General features: G+C 32.8%; 1 non-coding gene across 1 annotated transcript; it reads left to right on the top strand.

Moving 5' to 3' along the window:
• The first annotated feature begins 7963 nt into the window (after positions 1 to 7963).
• Positions 7964 to 8070, top strand: LOC142871192 (U6 spliceosomal RNA). The gene has a single exon (XR_012919456.1). It is a non-coding gene; the product is annotated as a U6 spliceosomal RNA (small nuclear RNA).
• The last annotated feature ends 610 nt before the right edge of the window (positions 8071 to 8680 follow it).

The raw sequence follows: 8680 nt of genomic DNA, 5'->3' as shown, positions 1-8680 counted from the left end.
TCTCTGAGAGTAAATTTCAAGTGTTCTCAGTACAAAAATGTTAAATATTTGAGGTGATGAATATATTAATTAGCTTGATTTATTAATTGCACATAGTATAAAAAAATCATAGCATCATTTGATATCCCATAAATGTATAAAACTATTATTTGTATTTTAAAAAAGAAAAACACTCAACAGTTACCACTTTCTGTCTATATAAGTATGCCTGGTGTTTCTGAGACTTCGTGGCAATAACTCTTATATCCTTTTCAGATGTCTGAATAAATGCAAAATTTTGGGATAATTGGTCATATGTGTTATTAAATTTACAAATATCCTTTGACCCAGTAAATCTAATTCTAGGAATTTGCTTTAAGCAAATATTTTAATGAGCATAATGTTATATGTGTAAGAATATTTATTGCAACATTGCTAGATATAGCAAAATATAGAGTTCTAGTTAAATATATTATGAGATTATCTTAAAGTCGAATAATACCCAACTATTTAAAATATTAATTTGAATATATATAGGTAGATATAGGAAAATGATCATAATATAACAATTTTAAAAGATATTTGAAAATTTCTATATGGTTGTTTAGAGACATATTAATATAACTATTTTATATATATCAATATGTAGAAAAACTTATAAAGCAAAATAAAAATAGTATGTTCAGTAAGATTTTACTTTTAATATTTGCTTTTCCATTTTTTCATATTGCTTTCATATTTTTCTACTGAAACGTGCAGAGTTCTATGAACATGCATTATCTGTACAACCCCCAAATTGAAAGAATTTTCTAAATGTTAAATCACAAGACAAATGTGAAGAGATCATAATATTCACACAGGAAGGGTTTTTCCCAAATTTAGGATATAACTCTAGGATTGAGTAGCAATAAGCTGTGACATTTTCAAAAGCTCAGAAATATGAGCTGGCCCCCAATAAAGAACACCATCTGGCTATGGCTTTGTTAGAGGTTTTCTTTTAGATTACATTTTCTGTCATTTTTGCATAAAAATGCTTCTCTCAGTGCATTTCAAGCACGTGCTTGGAAGGTTCTATGTAGGGTTGTATTCAGCCCATTTAGCCATATTGTGCAGGCATTTAATGGTAAGCTTTAGGCATTTAGGCAGGTGTATTTTCCACTTAAATACTAACAGAGATGCAGTGATATGGATAGAAACAGGGCAGGCAGAATGATTGTCCTGTCCTAAGGCCTAGAACACATTCCTGGAAATAGAATGCCGTTGGACATTAGGAGATATCTTTTTTTACTCTCTTTCTTGGGCTAGCTGATTGCTTGTGTGAATGTGCAATCAGATATTTCAATTCCTATTCTTCAGGTCTGGTTTGGCTTTTGTAAGATGGATTTAAGTCATAATATTTTTGCCATATGGGTCTGAATTCATTGCAGAGCTAACAATACATAAATGTGTTTCTTTTCCTTTCAGCATTTGACATTTCACACTACTCATTAAGAGAACGGATATAATGCAGAAGTCGTTTATAATAGATAGGAGAAAACAATTCCTGCCAAAATTCTAGCAAGGCTGCCACCCATTTTGAATCAGGAAAGCACTCATTTTACAGCACATGAGTACATAATGAATATATGCAAAACTTTTCCACAACACAATGCTTTATGTGGAAGCTATTACTTTGAAATTCAGCTACTATGAGACTTTCCTTCACTTTTTGGATTGAACAAATATGACATGCTTTCACAGAATTCATTTTGGGAATGTTAATGTTCTTTCTATATGACCATTACTTGGCTTCTAATGCTTTTGTGTAACAATGTAATCAGTAACTTTTCTCCACTTCCCTACCTTACATAGTTTAGTCAATTGTGCACCAATCCATTGCTCAAAAGTTGCAGAAATAACTTCCTACATTAGTATCCAGATTTAGCTTTTATATAAGCTTTCATAATTGCAGCAGCTAAGGCTAAATATTTGCTGACTGGCACTGTGGTAATTAATTAGAGTCAACTGGGTCAGCAGGATACTTGGTTCCAGTTATCTGTCATTATCATATTTATGCTTGGAATGAGAGAAAAAATAATTTGTAGGAGAAAAGTAAGAGGTGGTTTAAGGGGACTCTTAAAGGCAGATATTTTAAAAATTACATTTTGAAAAGGATTTTTTAAAGCAACATATTTTGCTTAGATGAATCATTATCCAAGAGTTTCTAGGGACAACCTTCAAATGGAGCAGGCATTTCTGTTGTGTGATGTTGTACCTTGTATTAGATATTGTGGCCTTTGTAAATCCATTGCTGACATCAAATAGCAGGAAAATGTCTATCTCATATTGTGTAAGGGGAAATTGATTAGTGATAACATTTTGATATATTTTTAGGATGTTTTGAAAAAGGAAAGCAAATAATCTTAGTTTTAGCTGTGCTTTATCGAACAGAGCAGAGGGTAAAATCATTGGCATGACAGTTTACTGGACTTACAGGAAAAAAGAAAAAATATTGCAGAAATGGTACAGGCTGTATATTTGTCATCATTTTTTCTTTCTACTTCCTGTCAACAACTATTTAGTAGCAAATAAAATGGAAATAGGGTTGATCTTCAAGGGTGACTAACTGTACAAGTAAGAGTTTATGTCCAATGAGAGTCACAGAACTTGGCAAGCCTGCTAGAATACTGAGACTACAACTAGGTATGGTGGAATGAAACAGGCAGGAAAGGTGACACTGGCTACAGTGTAAATTTTTCTCTATCCATATCTGCACATAAAGTGTGATTGATTCCAAGGCAAATTCACAAGTAATATTTTATTAAGATTTTCCAAAATTGATATTTTTTAACATGTCCTTTTATTCTCAGTCTCAAACATCTGTGTTTGATTTAGTTGTCTGCACTGTTTATGTACAAGAGACAACTGATAAAAGACATGGAAAGTTATCATTTTGGACTAGAGAAATGGGATGTAAATAGTCTGTTCTCTTGTTGTTTTATTTATTTCTTAATTAAATGTGTGTGTGTGGGTGGGGTTACTGAGTGATTCGAGGTGAAAGTGTGAAGGGCTAAAATACTTTTTAGACTTCTAAATTTCATCTGGGCATATGTATTGTTGTGCAACAAATTCTCCAACTAAGTGTAATAAATTTAATGGCTTAAAACGAAACACATTATTATATCACATTTCTGTAGGTCAGAGTCCTGGCATGACATGACTGGGTACTCTGCTCAGTGCCCACAAGGCTGAAATTGAAATGTGGATCAAGCTCAGGGTTCATTTCTGTGTTCACATGTTTTTGGTAGAATTTAGTTCCTTGAGTTGTAGGACTGAAATTCTCGTTCTTGTTAGGTGTCAGCCATGGGCTGCTTTCAGCTCTTTAGAGGATATACAGTTCCCTAACCTTTGGCCATCTTCACAACATGGCACTTCATGTCCTCAAGACCAACAGGAAAACCTTATCCATGCTTTGAATTGCTTCATATTTAAAAGTTCTTTACTGATTCAATCAGGACAACCCAGATAATGATTTTTTTTAATTAAATCAAAACCGAGAGGTTTGCCCATACTTACACCCCCCAAATCCCTTTGCCATATCATGTGTCTTAGCCGTGCCCAGACTCAATGGGAGGAGACCATGTAGGATGTGTATACCAGGGGGTTGCAAACCTTAGAAGCCATCTTAGGATTCTGCCTATCACAGCATGATTTTGAAAACTCTGGGGTATAGAAACAAAAGGAGTATTTAGAGCACAAAAGTCTGGTATGGGAAGACTGGAGATGGAACCATGAGTATTCATGTCCAGATTTAGCAGATACTATTAAAAAAATCAGCACAGAAAAGAAACCCTTGGGCTCCAAATAATTTTTTGACAGGTTGCCAATATGCAATTTGTAAAAACAGACAAAAGTTTCTTTCTTTCTTTCTCTCTTTCTCTCTTTCTTTTCTTTCTTTTCTTTCTTTTTTCTTTCTTTTCTTTCTTTTCTTTCTTTTCTTTCTTTCTTTTCTTTCTTTCAGACAGAATCTCACTTTGTTGCCCAGGCTAGAGTGAGTGCCGTGGCATCAACCTAGCTCACAGCAACCTCAAACTCCTGGGCTCAAGCAATCCTGCTGCTTCAGCCTCCCAATTAGCTGGGACTACAGGCATGCACCACCATGCCCAGCTAATTTTTTTCTATATGTATTAGCTGGCCAATTAATTTCTTTCTATTTATAGTAGAGACAGGGTCTTGCTCTTGCTCAGGCTGGTTTCGAACTCCTGACCTTGAGCAATCCACCCGCCTTGGCCTCCCAGAGAGATAGGATTACAGGAGTGAGCCACCACGCCAGCCTAGACAAAAGTTTCAAGATGGAATAGTATGCAAAACAATCAAATAAACAAACAAATAAAACTATATTCTAAAGAAAGTGTCTGTGTGCATTGGTAGGATAGGAAGTATCTTCTTTACCAACTTTCTCTTTCTTTCATTATATTTCTTTTCAGTTGTTTAAAATAATGTGTTCATTCACCTGCCAAAAAACCTGTTGAATTTTAAAATGTTAATTTTCTTTTTATCTGTTTTTCATTTTAAAATATAGGACATTATTTGATGAATAACTGCAATGGCCAGTTTTTTATTTTTTTAAGTACATCATGAGAAATTTACTATATTCTATTTTGTATTCACATGGAAGATGAACATTTTAATTACAGTGTTAAAAAGTTTAGATACCCATGTCCCAAGCTGATATTGCCCTATTTATATTTCAATTACTTCATCCATGCAGAGAAGATGGGAACCGAGGTAGGGGTAGGGGTGAGAATGGAAGAAGAAATTTCCAAATTTAATTAATTAAAAAATGTTTTCTTGGTAGATGCAGAGCAAGTTGTCATTCTTCTCATAATTATGCTTTCTACATTCAACAGTAAATCACCTTGCAATCCATTATTCTCTAGTTTAAATAATTCTAATTCAATTAAGTTCCCTCTGCAAAGCCTATTGTCCAACTATTTAATAGCTTTCCTTTTTCCCTCTAAATTTATGTTTTTCTGTATGATTTTAAACTTTAGAATGTTGGCATTATGGCATAGTCTATTAGGCATATGGAGGTTTTGTAATGCATTGATAATTATGAATTGTAGATTATATATGTACTTTTATTGTTAATCTAAAAAATTGACAAGGTAGGACTTGGATAAAAATATGACCACTTAATCTCACTTTTTCATTTTTGAATTTCCACTGGAAATACCTAGAGGCTTGTATAATTGAATGCAAGTCTAGTAGGAAGATCATTTTCTATCTAGTGGAAGAAGTAGCTGAGCAACTACCTTAGGATTATTCACTGCATTAGTCAAATTCGCTCAATGTTTAAGTCATCTTCTGAGGTCCCTTTGAGACACTATTATTATTTATTTCACTAGTTTGCTGCTAGATTATGTAATAAATGTTATTACTTTTTTGCACTAAATGATTTATGGAAATGTTAAAGCAGATTCCAAAATTGGGAGATGTATTGAAACAGAGTAGTTTATGTACTGGAAGGTTATATCACTGAATCGAACCATTCATGAATTCATTTTTTTATAAACGTACATTGTGTGGTTTTTGACATTGCTCTACATAGTGAGTTTTAAGTATGTTACATAATGGATACTAGGCTCAATTAAGATATAATGCTCTATCTATATTTAGGTAAAAAAGCAGCAGGGAGCAAAAATCTTTGTTTCAAATCAAGAATAAGACACTCAGAAATAAATTTATGCATAAATTATACCACAAACAAGAGAATAACTACTGGCTGAATGTTCCTCATGGTATGAGGAATGTAGACCTGGAAATAACTGTTTTTTTGGAAAGATATGAAGTATCCCAATCTAAGTAAGAAAGGAAATCCAAAATGTGTCTAATTGCACTTTGTGTGAGCAGAGATTGACAAACTAGCTTCATCTGGATTTAGAAATGTGAGAAATAAAAACCCTTAATGAGAGGCTTACTCAGGCACTAGGGGAGAAGCCCTACTGCAGAATTTGAGTTTTAAAGACAAATACATAATTTAGAATTGAATAAAACTGTTTTTACCTGGGTGTATTTAAATTTAGGAGGCTGTCTTTTTCATGCAAGAGCCAAATTATATTAAAAATGCCCCAGTAAAGCATCTTTGTTGGCAAGGTAAAAAGCCTTTATAGTATATCCTTCTGAAATGATTTTGAAGGTGACAGTCAGCTTTTAAGGATAAAAAGTGTTTGAGTGCAAGGTAAAAAACAATGGCAAGAGGGAAGGCTTCCAGCTATAGAAATCAGTTTTACTTCTCCCAAATAAAAGGAAAATATTTGTGATTGTTCTGCAAATAGGCACAGGAGTTGCATTTCCCTTTATCATGTTGCTACCTTGAAAAATATAAAGCATTTCATTCAGTTTTCTGCCTCTATGTTTTATAGCTTTTTAAATCTATAAACATTAAACTTTTTCCTGGAATCATCATGGATTTGTTTTTTCACTTAGCCTTATAATATTCATTGATTGCTCACATGTAATAGAAACTATCAGACCATTTATTAATGATAAATTTCAAGTACTTAGCTTTAATTTGACATACTTACTTAGACTCTCAATCTAACACTGACTGGGATTGTTGACAAAAGAGCTTACAGAATGGTATATCTCACTCAATAAAGACCAAGATGATGAAGAGAGTATGAAATGAAAACTGAAAGTCAAATATATTTGGATAATACAGTGAAGCTGTGGAGATTATACTTATGAATTATTACAGGGACAAAATTTCTCCAGAGATACTAATTTTGAAATGAATTGTTTTCATGGTTTAAATGTTTCCATTTATACATTGTGGTTTTCTATTGGTGTGAGGAGTACATAATATAGAATTTTTAATTCCAGATATAAACAGTGACTATTATTTCACATTATGATATTATAAATTCTTTTATGACACATTTCTTATATGTACAGAACACTGCAAAGCTGCATGAATAGTATGCATAAAGGAATTCCTTACTTGCTAATATGTTGAGACAGCCAGATCCATAAACTTATAATAAATAATGAGAGGGTAAGCATTAAGTAACAATTTAGGGGAAGCAAAACAGAGTTTAGATCTAAAGGTGTTTGGCATCTGAATTACCAAGTTTTTGTAAGAGCTCATATTTAAAATATATTAACTACCTAATTTAGTTCATTAAGGCAGGCAACATGCACAAAGAAGACATCAGACTAACAACAGTCAAGGGATATTTTACAAAATACCTGAAAAATAATCTTCAAAACTGTCAGGGACATCAAAAATAAGAAAATCTGAAAAGCTGTCACAGCCAAGAGAAGTTGAAAGAGACATGATGACTAAGCATAATATGGTATCTTGGATGGGATTCCAAAGCAAAAAAGGACATGATATTGATCCACATGGTGCATTTTAAGTATGATTGTATGGTAGATACTAGGCTTAATTAAAATAAAATGGCCTATCTGCATTTAGGTAACAAAGCAGTGAGTAGCAAAAATTTTATATACCCAGCATTACTCTGTTACCAAAACCAGACAAAGATACTACAAAGAAACAATACTGAAACCAATTACGTTCATAAACATAAATACAGTAAGTTGTTTTAAAATACTAACATGTCAAATCCAAAATATATAAACATTTTAGTGTAAGTTCAATAAGTTCACCTAATTCAATAAGGTAAGGCAAGAAAAATAAATAGTAACAAAATACATAGATTGCATTAGAGATAACAAGATAATCAATGTAGAATACCTGAAGGGATCTACAATAAAAGCTACTAAAACTAATAAGTGAGTTAGTAACATCATATAATATATAATCAATATATAAAAATCAACTGAATTATTATATACTATGTACAAATAGTTGGAGACTGAAATTAAGTTTTATTTATAAGATCAATAAGCAAGAAAAACTTAGGGATAAGTATAAAAACCGTGCAATATCTGTGCATTGAATCTATGAAACATTGCTAATTGAAAATTTAGAAAAGTAGTGCTCGCTTTGGTAGCACATATACTAAAATTGGAACAATACAAAGAAGATTAGCATGGTCCCTGCACAAGGATGATACACAAATTTGTGAAGAGTTCCATATTTTTGACTCAAGGTCAAGGGTTGGAAAACAAACTTCCAGGCCAGGAAAAGTCAAAAGAAAGCGGGGGTAGCTATTCTTATATCAGATAACATAAACTTTAAAATAGCAAAAGTAAAGAAAGACAAAGATGGTCACTATATAATGGTGAAAGGAAAAATCCAACAAGAAGACTTAACAATTCTTAGTATTTATGCACTCAACACAGGACCACCCAGATACATAAAGCAAATGCTGTTTGATCTAAATAACACAATAAACAGTAATGCCATAGTAGCTGGGGATTTCAACAGCCCACTAACTGAACTGATACTCCAAGCAGAAAATAAAGAAATAAACAATGGACTTAAACAGAGCTCTAGAACAAATGAGTCTCACAGACAACTAAAGAACATTCCACCCAAATAAAGCTGAATATACATACTTCTCATAAACTTTCTGTAAAATCAATCATTTCGCAAAGTCATGGAAATTAAACAATATATTGCCAAATGACTATTGGGTCAAGGAGTAGATCCAGATGGAAATCAACAGATTCTTCAAACTGAATGATAATGGGGACACAATTTATCAAAATCTATGGGATGCAGCAAAAGCAGTCCTGAGAGGAAAACTGA

Source organism: Microcebus murinus, chromosome 5 (genome assembly GCF_040939455.1).
Source record: "Microcebus murinus isolate Inina chromosome 5, M.murinus_Inina_mat1.0, whole genome shotgun sequence".
Taxonomy (NCBI): Eukaryota; Metazoa; Chordata; class Mammalia; order Primates; family Cheirogaleidae; genus Microcebus; species Microcebus murinus.
Note: the sequence above shows the minus strand (reverse complement) of the source record. Positions and strands in the feature narration are given on the sequence as shown.